Raw genomic sequence first — 11,477 nt, forward strand, 5'->3', positions numbered from 1 at the left:
GGATTTTGTTAAAGGCTTTTTCAGTATCTAACCAGATTATGATTATGTGGGGTTTTTTTCCTCTTTCAGTTTGTTTATATGGTGGATTACGTTGATGTATTTTTGTATATTGAACCACCCCTCCAAGCACAGTTTATTACACAGGGTCCCTGGAAAGCACATGAGCAGGAATCCTTGATTGTGGAGCCTAGGAAGAGAAGAAATGCAACCTGTTGTGGGCATCTTTAATCCTGGGTCAATTCAGTTCAGTGCTCTCTGTTCCTCAATGCCCTTCTCTGTGACCCGGTAGGATTCAGGTTGCAGGGCAGAAGGAAGGGAGGGCAAAAAGCATGGGTATGTGTTCCCCACCATTGCCCTTCCTGTGGGCATATCTGTCCACTTTATGAACACATTGCCTTTCCCATGCAGATGATGGGCATTCACACAGGGAAGACCAGCACTACTGTGTACTGTGGCCCAGAGTATCTGGCGGGTTCACTGACAGACAGCCATTCCCATTTTGATCTACTTCTACTTCCACCTTAGGATTTACCAGAGAGAGCTAGATAAAGCCCCAGACACATTGGGGTACCCCATAGCACACCCCACTTGCATGAGCTACCCCCAGGTGCCTAGGCTAGCAACTTCCAGTCAGGACTCCCAGAACCTCAACTGAATTGACCCTAAAGCCTCCAGTCAATAAAGGTTTCACACACCAAGTCTTCCTGTGCTGGTGCCCCAAGGGTGGCCCTTGTTGATTCCACAGTCTGCATGCAGTATCCACTTCTTCTGAGACTCTCCATCAGCAGCCAGGCCCAGCTCTGAAAAGCAGCATTAGAGATGTGTGTGAATGGAAGTGTACAGCCCCAGGACCTGGACCAGACCCAGGCCTGTGAGTGTAGAGGATTCCTGTGCACAGTAACCCATCCTGTAGAACTTACCCCAGCCCTCTCAATGCTTCCCAGCTCTACCTCCTGTGTCCCCTTAAGAACCAAGACATTGCCCTCACAGTACACCCTGAGACCTGCTCTGCCAAGACCTCCTCCGCACGCCCCCCCCATTGTACCCTGCGATACAGACAACTCAGCACACAGCCACTCCTCTGTGGCCTGTGTTGATCACGAGCACATGTACAGAGCACATTGGCCAAAACTAAAAGTTTCACCCGCTGCTCAGGTGCTTTTGACTCTTCCCACAGCTCTCCTAGCTCTAGCGGTAAGTATTGGTCTCTCCTGACCAAGAGAGCCCTCCTAACTGGACCCTGATGTCTTGCATTCTTCCCTCTCCTGTCTACTCTCTAACCAGCCATGCAAATCTCCTCAAGCCTTTTAGGTAATGGACAATCTAATAGGGATGGGGGGGGGCTAGATTTGAATCAACTGACCTCAGGAATGGAGAAATTCAAGTCACACCATGGGCCTCAGAGGACTCCCCAGTACAAGATGCTTGAGTGAATTAACAGAAAGTGGTGATTGTCCAATGGGGAATGCAGGAGAAAGTCCCAGGCTTGAGAGACAATAGAGGGCTGTCCCCACAGTGGGCGGGATAAAGTCTGTGGAGGGAAGAAGGACAGGGACATCAAAGGCAGATGTTGCTGCAAGTCCAAGAACTGGGAGGCCAACAACACCAATGAGACTGTGTCTTTGTGGATAGAAATTGTCACACTAGGCTAAAAACAGACAAGTCTAATGAAACAGCCTTACAATATTAAGTAAGATCAGACAAATCCACAACAATTTGGAAGTAATAAACAATATTAATTAATGCACAACATCCCTCCAGAAAGTAGATAAAAAAAAAAAACAACATAGGAAGGGCCAGAACATAACTAGCAAGCTTAACGTAATGATCTCACATAGACATCAGCCTGCAATAATTCAAGTATGTGTGTGTTCTTTATATATATTTATAAATATATTTATATTTAAATTTTTCTCTGTGTGTACATATGCATGTGCATGCGTGTGATTGCCTCCAGTGTGAGCTGGCATTCCAGGCAGTTGTAAGCCACCCCATAAGGGTGCTGGGAACTGGACTCACATCCTACACATGAGGGAACCTTATGTCTAAATCTATGAGCTTCCCTTCTTAGGCTATAAAGCAAACTTCAACCAGTTTCAAGGAACATTATTATGTAGACCATATTATTGACACATAATGAAACTGAATGAGAGTTGGCTATGTTCATGAAGGCCCACCCATTAAGAGAAAATAAATTTGAAAATAGTCGCGTCAAAGAATAAATCATACTAGGAACAGAAATACTTTAAACAGTGATAAAATACCATTAGCTGGGAGGCAGTCAAAATGGTTCTCTAGGAATTTATAGAAATGACAGATTGGAAATTAATGAACAAGTTACCCAACCAAGGTCAGATTTCTTTAAAAATAGAATAAATTGGAAGCAATTCAAAGAAAGCTAGGAGAAAGGTTACATTCAAAAGCACAGGGAAGACAAACATACAATAAAAAACCAGCAAATAAAAGCAGACTCACACAATAAACCTGAGTGTCTAGTGAGGAGAAGACAAAATTCAAAATTAATAGCAGGAATGCAAAGGCATACAATTACAGAGAAGGCAGGCCTGAGCACGCCACCCCTGACGACCAGGAGAGATTTATGAGAGTCACGTCAGTCACGAAATGTTTACTGCTTTCTGAAATAACACATTTTCTGTCTTTGAATTTCATCTGTTCTTGTTTTAGAGCAATAACATCGCCTGATATTAAAATCCACATGAGGGAAATATGAGGAGTAAAAATTAGGGTCCACGGTGTCTGCATTCATGAATAAGACTGTGTGCAGACTACCAGCAAGGGAAAGGTAATGGCATTTAAAGGGATAGCACACCCCTCTGTTGTTGTCTCTGGTGTGTCTGTTACAGACAGGTACATAAATGCCATTAATTTTATTATCTACCTTGGTGCATGGTTTAGGGAAAACTTGAAGTTGTTTACATTTCTTACTAAAACTCAACCTGACCCATAGGTTTCTATATTCTTGTAAAATAGCTCTCCGTTTCTTTGGTGGGCACCTAACAGTTCCATGGCTTGGCTATTGTAGAGCACGAACACCGTCACAAGCTTGAGGTCTGTACTTCATATTTCTCTGGGTGCACACCCAACATGGATCAGATGGTAGTTCTAGCTTTAAATTCCTGAGGACTCGTCACAATGGCTGGACAAATCCTCATTTTCTTACATGTAAAATATAGGTGTATATCAGATATATACAGGGGTCGCACTACTTGGAAAGAAGAAGAGGGAAAGGAAATAAGAAGGTAACAGCTAAATATGATCACATGTGTATGTATGAAAACACCAAAATCAAGCCCATTATTTTATAGAATTAATATAATAAAATCAGTTAAAAATTAAAATAGAAAACATCCAAACTATGAAAAATTATGACCAACATACAATACTACATCTTTCAGTGTATGAGGACTCCAGAGAACAGCCCATACCTTGTGCTACCCGTCCTTTGCATAGCTGGATTCCTGCCCATGATCATCACATTGCTTTTGGGTCCATGGTGATGCCCAAAGCAAAGCTGATCACCTTGTGGCCAGGAGGCAAAGGAAGCATGCCACACTCTCCTTTGAAGGCGAGTCGCCATGGCTTCACTTTCTCCCACTGGGTCCCACATTCTTCAGGTTCCACCACCTTCCAGCAGAGCCAGCCTGGGGACCAGCCTTGGAGAAGCCCTTGAAGACCTAATGTACAAAGCACAGCACCTTGCCGTCCGTCACCCCACCCCCTTCGTAGCCATCATTGGCACAGTGCTGACCGTGCTTCCAGCAATGCTGTGCACTGACCATTATGAACTCAAAGGCTTTCCCGCTAGCCCCAAGTAGATATCAAACCCTTCTCATATAGGTGAATATAGGGGCCTTCAAGCCAAGGATCTAGATTAAAAACATCACATACTCAAAAAGGAAAACACATAAAAGGGATGATTAAGATGGAAAACAAGAAGCAATGAATGAGTGAGACCCATGAATACGTCTATGAGCTGCTTCTGCAAAATGGTCAGCCACTGAGAACCCAATTGGTCAGAAGTAAAGAAAGAGCAAACGCATGCCACTGGCATTTGCCAAAGGGGGTGTGATTTTTAAAACACAAACAAGTGTAGTAACAGCCACACATGACCAAAGTTAGAGAAGAGAATCTCAGAGCAGTTTTTTCTGGTGACATTGGTTATGTGAGCTGCTGTTATGAAGATTCGGGGCTTAATGCAGACACCACCATCTTTCTCCTGAGTTCAGTGCAATTGAGAGAGAGAGAGAGAGAGAGAGAGAGAGAGAGAGAGAGAGAGAGAGAGATCACATGGCCTACTGTCAATACTGACTATGTGACTATGTGACTTCCAGCACCCTCTCCATCAAAGCCAGCACACTGAGGAGTCTGTCACCCAGATGATCTCCTGAACCCTTCCTGGAGAACAAGAAGAAGGACCACACCTCCAGAGCTTGGAGTTTAGCAGTAAGAAGTGGGTATCACCCCTACTTGATAATAACACTCTCCTCCATAGGGAGTCATGAGGAAGGAAGAGTGGCAGGGAAAATGTCCGGCGCTAGACAGATGGGAGCCCAAGGAATCAGTCCCCTTGGGGCCTCTGGGTGGAACCACAGAGGAAGAAATCCACCTCCACAAAGGGTGCCTTCTGCCGGCAAAGCACTTCACTCTATATAAGACCGTGAGATACTGGTGCTAAATAAAGTCTTACAACACCTAGTAATAAAATAGTAATAATAAAAAATTTTAAAGACTAATTAACAGTGAAATAGGAATAGTTCAGTTTAGAAACCGGCACAATCTTGCCTCCAGATTCCTTACAACCTGCATACCAAATTCTTCTGTGAACAGCTAGAAGGGAAGTCTGCAGAGGAAACCTGTACCATCAACACAACATGAGTTTATGCCAGGACCTCCGCACAGGAAGTCGGTGAGTAGAAATCATGTCAGTCGGAAAAAGGATGGAAATCACGTGATTATCCCAATAGATGTCAAGAAGACTTTTGATAAAAGTCAGTGTGCATTGTCCATCTTCCATCCGTAAGCACATGGGCACACGCACACGTGCAAGCTCGCACACATATGTGCACGCGCACGCACACACCAAGACTGAGCTGCAAGCAGGGAGGGCCACATATTACTTCCTCACACTTGACAGGGCACCTGGGAAAGTATGCAATAGTGGGCAGGGGAAAGCAGAAATGCAACCTGCCCAGCTCGGAAGCCATCTCGCTGAAACTCACCCACAGGAGAACTTACTCAAAAGAACAGAGAAAGAAGTAAAAGTGACAGACACAACACAGGACAGATATTCACTTTTAATGCCACTTAAACATTTTTTTTTTTACCATACTTATGTCCTGTACTGAATGATATATACCCTGAACTAATTGTTATTAATCTGAAATTTATTCATAGTGTCCTGTATTTTTGTTTGCTAAAGCTAGAAGTCCTATGTGGAAGCTACATTCATTCATTCATTCATTCATTCATTCATTTTCCTTTCTATAGCAAAATATCAGAGGCTGAGTAATGTAAATATATGTAATTCAGCCCACAGTTAAATGAAGGCCCAAGAACTGGAGCATCAACATCTACAAAGCTTGGGTGAGGTTCTTCTGGCTGCATCACCTCTTGGCAGAGGGAGTCAAGGTCAGAGGATGTGAGGAGTGCTCACATGGCCACTGAAGGAGTGCTCACATGGTCACTGGATGAGAAAGAGGATGGAAAGAGAGAGGAGGGGAGGTAGAGGAAAAGAGAGAGGAGGAGGGAAAGGAGGAGTGGGAGGAGAGAGATGGCCTGGCCACCATGAGGAAAGGGAGGGTCCTAGCTCACTCTTTGACAGGGAATTTTCTCACTGTAACTATTGGAATCCCACAAGAACTATGCCAAGGGGAGAGTGAGATGGGTCCGCAAGTTCTATCCCCAGAACCCACAGTACAAGGAGAGAACCAACTCCCAAAAGTTGTTCTCCGGCCTCTGTGTGTTTGCTATAGTTCACACAAACACATACACGCAATAATAGTAAATAAAAGAACACAAATAAATAAAACACGAAATGAGTTAAAGAAAATGCTAGATGTTGAAGCACTCCCACGCTTATGGATCACATGAATTAATATTGTTAAAAATAACCATAGGGCCCAAGAAGATCTACAGATTCAGTGCAATCCCCACCAAGACCAGAAACGCACTCGTGATTCCCACTGAAACACAAGGCACCCCAGATAGTCACAGCAGCAATCCTGAGACTCAAAAACAGCCTGGAGGCCAGACACCGTTACCAAAACATGGCGGTGCTTACAAAAGCAGACACACAAATCAATGGGATAGAAGTGAAGACCCAAAAATAAACTCATACTCTACAACCACCTGACCTTCAAAAAAGGGGCCTGAAACGGACATTAGAGGAAAGTTGGCCTCTGACAAACGGTGCTCGGTGAGCTGTATACCTACAAGTTAAAGAGACTAGGTCCCTATCACTCACTCTGCACAAGAACCAATCCAAACTGGATCAATGACCTCAAAGTAAGACCTGAAACTCTGAAACTGAGAAACCCATCCCAAGACAGAGAGAGACATAAGACACGATTTTCCTACAGGGATTCCGACAGCCAGGCAACTGTGGATAGCATGACAAATGGACTGCCAGAAACTGGCATTTTAGCCTGTGTCCTTGGTGGAAGAGGGTCTTCATTTGTCTGTCTGTGATCATCCAAGGACTTTAAAACCCTTGACTAATCCTCTGCCCAGCACACTCCTTCACACAGATTTCCCATCTACTTGTTCCTGTATGCTTTGTTAAGGATAAATTCCCTAAGACCTTGTTTTCCACCCTCCCCACCAACCACAACTCAGTTTCACAGGGACCTCTATGAGACTTGAAAGATGACACAGGCAGGCTTCTATTTCTGGTCACCCAGGGGATTGCTTGACCCAGTTGTCCTCACAGGGCTGGCTGTGGTATGTCTAGGCGGGAGCTTCTTCTTAATTCCTCTTCTCAGGACTGTAGGACTATTTCTCCCAGAATTAGAAAATTCAAGACTGGGAGAGACTGGATCAAGAGGGAGGGAGGGGGAGGGAGGGAGGGAGGGAGGGAGGGAGGGAGGGAGGGAAGGAGGGAGGGAGGGAAAATTGTGGTCAGGATGTATTATATGAAAGAAGAATAGAAAGAGGGGGAAGGAGGGGAGGAGAGGGGGAAGGAGGGAGGGAGGGAAGGAAGGAAGGAAGGAAGGAAGGAAGGAAGGAAGGAAGAAGAAAGGTAGGTAGGTAATTGAGGGCAGATATTTGTGTACCTTGCAAGCACACGTGTTTTTAAATTGGCAATTTGAAAAATAAAATCAGAACCCCTGCCAAGAATCACTCGGAAGACACCCAGATGCCCCCTGTGCCATTAAGATGAGCAAGTAAGTGGTGGAGAGATAGAGAGAAAGAGAAGCAGAGGATGTGTGCACAATGAAGAGAGGCAGAACTGGTGACTGGGGTAGTGAGGACCAGCCTGATGTGAGTAGACTTCGAAATCACCAAGGCCATCGTGATGTCAGGCTAGACTGCCACCGAGGGCCATGTCTAGGTCTGTGGCCCTGCAGCAACAGGGGTCTGTGTTGACGTCCCATGTTACCTCCAGCGTCCCTAATGTCAGATAGCTGGACCCACCCCTAGCCTAGGCAGTGCTGGGGCGCTGGTCCTGATGGCATGAGCATGGGAAGCTGTCAGGCTCACCAACTCAGCTACCACACAGACCCAGACCCAGACCCAGGGCTTTGAGTTAGCTCACCCCAACCTCTACCCCATCTGTGAGCTGCTGGAACACATGAAGGGGCTGGGTCTCCAAAACCAAAGCTGCAAGATTTCCATAAAACAGGGTAACAATGGGGTATCCCAGAGGAGTCCCGGTAAGGATCCAATATTGATGGTGTAGCAGAACCAGACCAGTGACTCCTTGCAATGAACATCTGGAAAAAAAAAAAAAAAGCTGTTTGGGCAAAAGGGAGTACTGTGTGACACAACACACTGACACACTGACACACTGCTGCTTTTGTGGAAGAGGTTGCAAGGTCAGAGGGCAGATTTGGAGGGATGTGGAGATGAAAGGGACTAGGGTGCATGATGTGAAATTCACAAAGAATCAATAAAAAAATTTTAATAGAGAAAGAGAGGGAAAAGAGGGAGAGAGAGAGACAGAGATATTCAGAGCTGTCCTTGACTTTAGAAAATTCTTGTCACCCTCTATGCTGGTTAGATTTTGTTAGAGTCATCTGAGAATGGGGGACCTGAACTGAGACAATGCCTCCATCAGATTGGCCCATAGGCAAGTCTGTGGGCCATTTCCTTGATTAATGTGGGTGGCGCCACCCCTAGGTCGGTGGTTCTGGGTTATATAAGAAAGCAGGCTGAGCAAACCATGGGAAGTAAACCAGGAGGCAGAGCCCCTTTGTGGTCTCTACTTCTGTTCCTGCCTCCAGGTCTGTGCCTTGAGTTCCTGCCCTGACCTCCCTCAGTGGTGGAGTGTGACCTCTGTGTTGTAAGCTGAAATAAACCCATGGTCTTTATCACAGCAACAGAAAGCTAACTAGGATAGCCTCCATTACAATCCCGAGCTGGTCCTGTTCTTACCTCGCTGCCTAGGGCTCCCCCCACGCTTGCACCATGCCAGGCTTCTCTCAGGCATGCTTCTAATGTCACCTCTGGTCCCACATGTCCATTCCTCCCTCTGCTTCATGAATGTCCCAATTATTTGTGTCTGCTTCACATTTTAACTTAACAAATAAGGGTAAAATTCTATCACTACTTTTAATTCCTAGACATTCCCTCTTGTTCCTTTTAAATCTTCTTTATCTTTTGTTGGCTTGGTTTGGTTTGTTGTTGTTGTGGTGGTGGTTGTTGTTGTTTAATCTTTCCTGTGTTTTTAAATTTTTTCTTAATAATATCTGATAACATTACCCGAAACACTCAGGTTTCTATATGTGCATGTGTAGTGTGTGCACGTGTGTGTTCACATGTGTAAAATGCACATGTGTGCACAAGCATATAGAAGCTAAAGGCTGGCATCAGGTGTCTTTCTCTAGTATTCTCCATCCTAAATAATGAGGCATGGTCTCTCACTTTCAGGTTTCTATATGTGTATGTGTAGTGTGTGCACATGTGTGTGTTCACATGTGTAAAGTGCACATGTGTGCACAAGCATATAGAAGCTAGAGGCTGGCATCAGGTGTCTTTCTCTAGTATTCTCCATCTTAAATAATGAGGCACGGTCTCTCACTTAGCCAGGGCTTACCAATTCAACTAGTCTAGCTAGCCCGTTTGCCAGGCATCTCCAGTCTATGTCTTCCATGAACTAGTCTTTTACAGTCAGATTGCCACACCCAGCTTTGACAAGGTCCTCACCCTACACGGCGAGCACTCTGCCCACTGAGCCAACTCCCCAGCCCCTCTCTTAGGTATCTAATCTTCTGTTATTATACTTGCTCAGCCGTGTGTGTGTGTGTGTGTGTGTGTGTGTGTGTGTGTGTTTTAACTTGGATGGGGACTTTGGGACTTTGAGGACACTATCCTCAAGGTTTATCTATGATAATTCCTTATGTGCAGTCACAGAAATTTTACAGGTTTTTTTTTTTCCAGGTGCTCTGGAAGATCACCAGACAGGGTCAGTCTTACCCAAATGTCTCAGGCTAGTGGCTCCTGGTCACTTAGTGTCATTTCAAGTCTTGACTGTGCTCAGAGGTGAGAAAGAAACAAATTCTCATAAGCATAATAGTTCTTACTATTCTATTACTATTCTATTCAGATTAGATTCTTCTATTCAGAGTTGGGCCGAGGTGGACAGGCTTTCTGTGATGTCCGTGTGCCAATGGCAGGTTTTCTATGGTTGTCTGTCTGCTTAATTGGTTGATTTGTTTTTTCATCTCCACTTGTCATTCTTCAAAGGAGTGAGGTGATTATTTTTTATTTTATTGTATGTATTTATGAGAGAGATTGAGAGAAAGAGAGTCATCACACAGATGTGGAGGTCAGAGGACAGCATTCAGGAGCCAGTTCTCTCCTTCCACCATGGAATCCAGGGCTCAAACTCAGGTTGTCAAGTCTCCCACAGTGTCTTAGCTAAGGTTTTCATTGCTGTGAAGAGACACCCACCATAACCAAGGCAACTCTTATAATTTGGGGCTGGCTTACAGTTTCAGACATAGTGCTGGAGGAGCCAAGAATTCTCCATCTTGATCGAAAGGCAACAGAAGACTATGGCACTGGGCTTAGCTTGAGCTTATGGGAGATCTCAAAGCCCATCCTCACAATGATGAACTTCCTCCAATAAGGCCACACCCACTCCAACAAGGCCACACCTCCTAATAGTGCCTATGGGCCAAGCATTCACACACATGAGTCTATGGGAACCATTCCTATTCAAATCCCACACACAGTAAGCTCTTGTACTCACTGAATCATTTCACAGCCTACCCCAGACACATTTTTAAGACAAGGTCTGCACCCCAAGTTGGCCTTCCACTCCCAACCCTCCCACCTCCACCTCCACCTCCAAAGAACTCTTACCTTGAGTACATGGCACCTGCCTGGCAAACATGAGTATCTGAGTTCAATTCCCAGCAGTCATGTAAAAAGCCCAGTTTATGTAGTTCTGGGACTCGAACCCAAGAAGTTACATACTCTCAGCCATTCGTTTCTTGTTTCCGCGTGACATGAAGCCAGGAGCCTCTTAGTTGAACAGACACACTCTGTGTGATCACTTTCATGCCAACTTGTGCTGCCCAGAAGCCTCCACTCAACCCAGCAGTGATTTCTCTATATCTGGTTTCTACTTTGTCTTTCGCTTGGGCCTTATCTCTTCGTGAGTACTGTTCATTATATTTGTTATGTTTTAGTCGACATTCCGAGGCATTGAGAAAAGGGCCTCTTGAGCGTGACTCATGTATCAGATCGTGGAGAACGGGTGTGAAGTATGTTCTCACACTGGTCTCCTTTAAACCCTGCAGAGCTCACTCCAGGGTTGGGACACATCCATCCCTGCCCACTGAGGAGCCTTTCCCCTCCATCTTCAGGCTTCTGCTGTGTAGTCCTGCCACCAAGATCTTTCTGTAGTTTTGACTTGTGCAAAAGAGACGTCTCTATTTATGCCTCTCAATGGACAAACGAGAAGACAAACAACACTGATAGGAAACAGGCACTAAGACGGTGGTAGTTGCTCAGTTCTTCCATGGTCTGAGTTTTGGGGCATTTTTAAAACATCAGCTGGAAAGACGGCTCAGCTGGTACAGCACCTGCTTAGCAAGCATGAGGATCTGAGTTCAATTCCCAGCAGTCATGTAAAAAGCCCAGTGTGGCTCACACACCTGTAATTTCAGCACAGGGCAGGGGTAGAAACAGGAGGATTCCTGGAGCTCCCTGGCCAGCTAGCCTAGCTGAATATGGGAGCTTCAGGTTCAATGAGAGACCTGCACATATATATGGACATGTATATACAGAAT

General features: G+C 45.2%; 1 long non-coding RNA gene across 1 annotated transcript; it reads right to left on the minus strand.

Annotated features, from left to right (window-relative positions):
* Positions 1-694: 694 nt before the first annotated feature.
* LOC143434767 (uncharacterized) lies at positions 695-5,968 on the minus strand. The gene is made up of 3 exons (XR_013104523.1): positions 3,447-5,968; positions 1,364-1,531; positions 695-800 (listed from the first exon to the last, which is right to left on the minus strand). It is a non-coding gene; the product is annotated as an uncharacterized LOC143434767 (long non-coding RNA).
* Between the last annotated feature and the right edge of the window lie 5,509 nt (positions 5,969-11,477).

The sequence above is a fragment of the Arvicanthis niloticus genome, chromosome 17 (assembly GCF_011762505.2).
Source record: "Arvicanthis niloticus isolate mArvNil1 chromosome 17, mArvNil1.pat.X, whole genome shotgun sequence".
NCBI lineage: Eukaryota > Metazoa > Chordata > Mammalia > Rodentia > Muridae > Arvicanthis > Arvicanthis niloticus.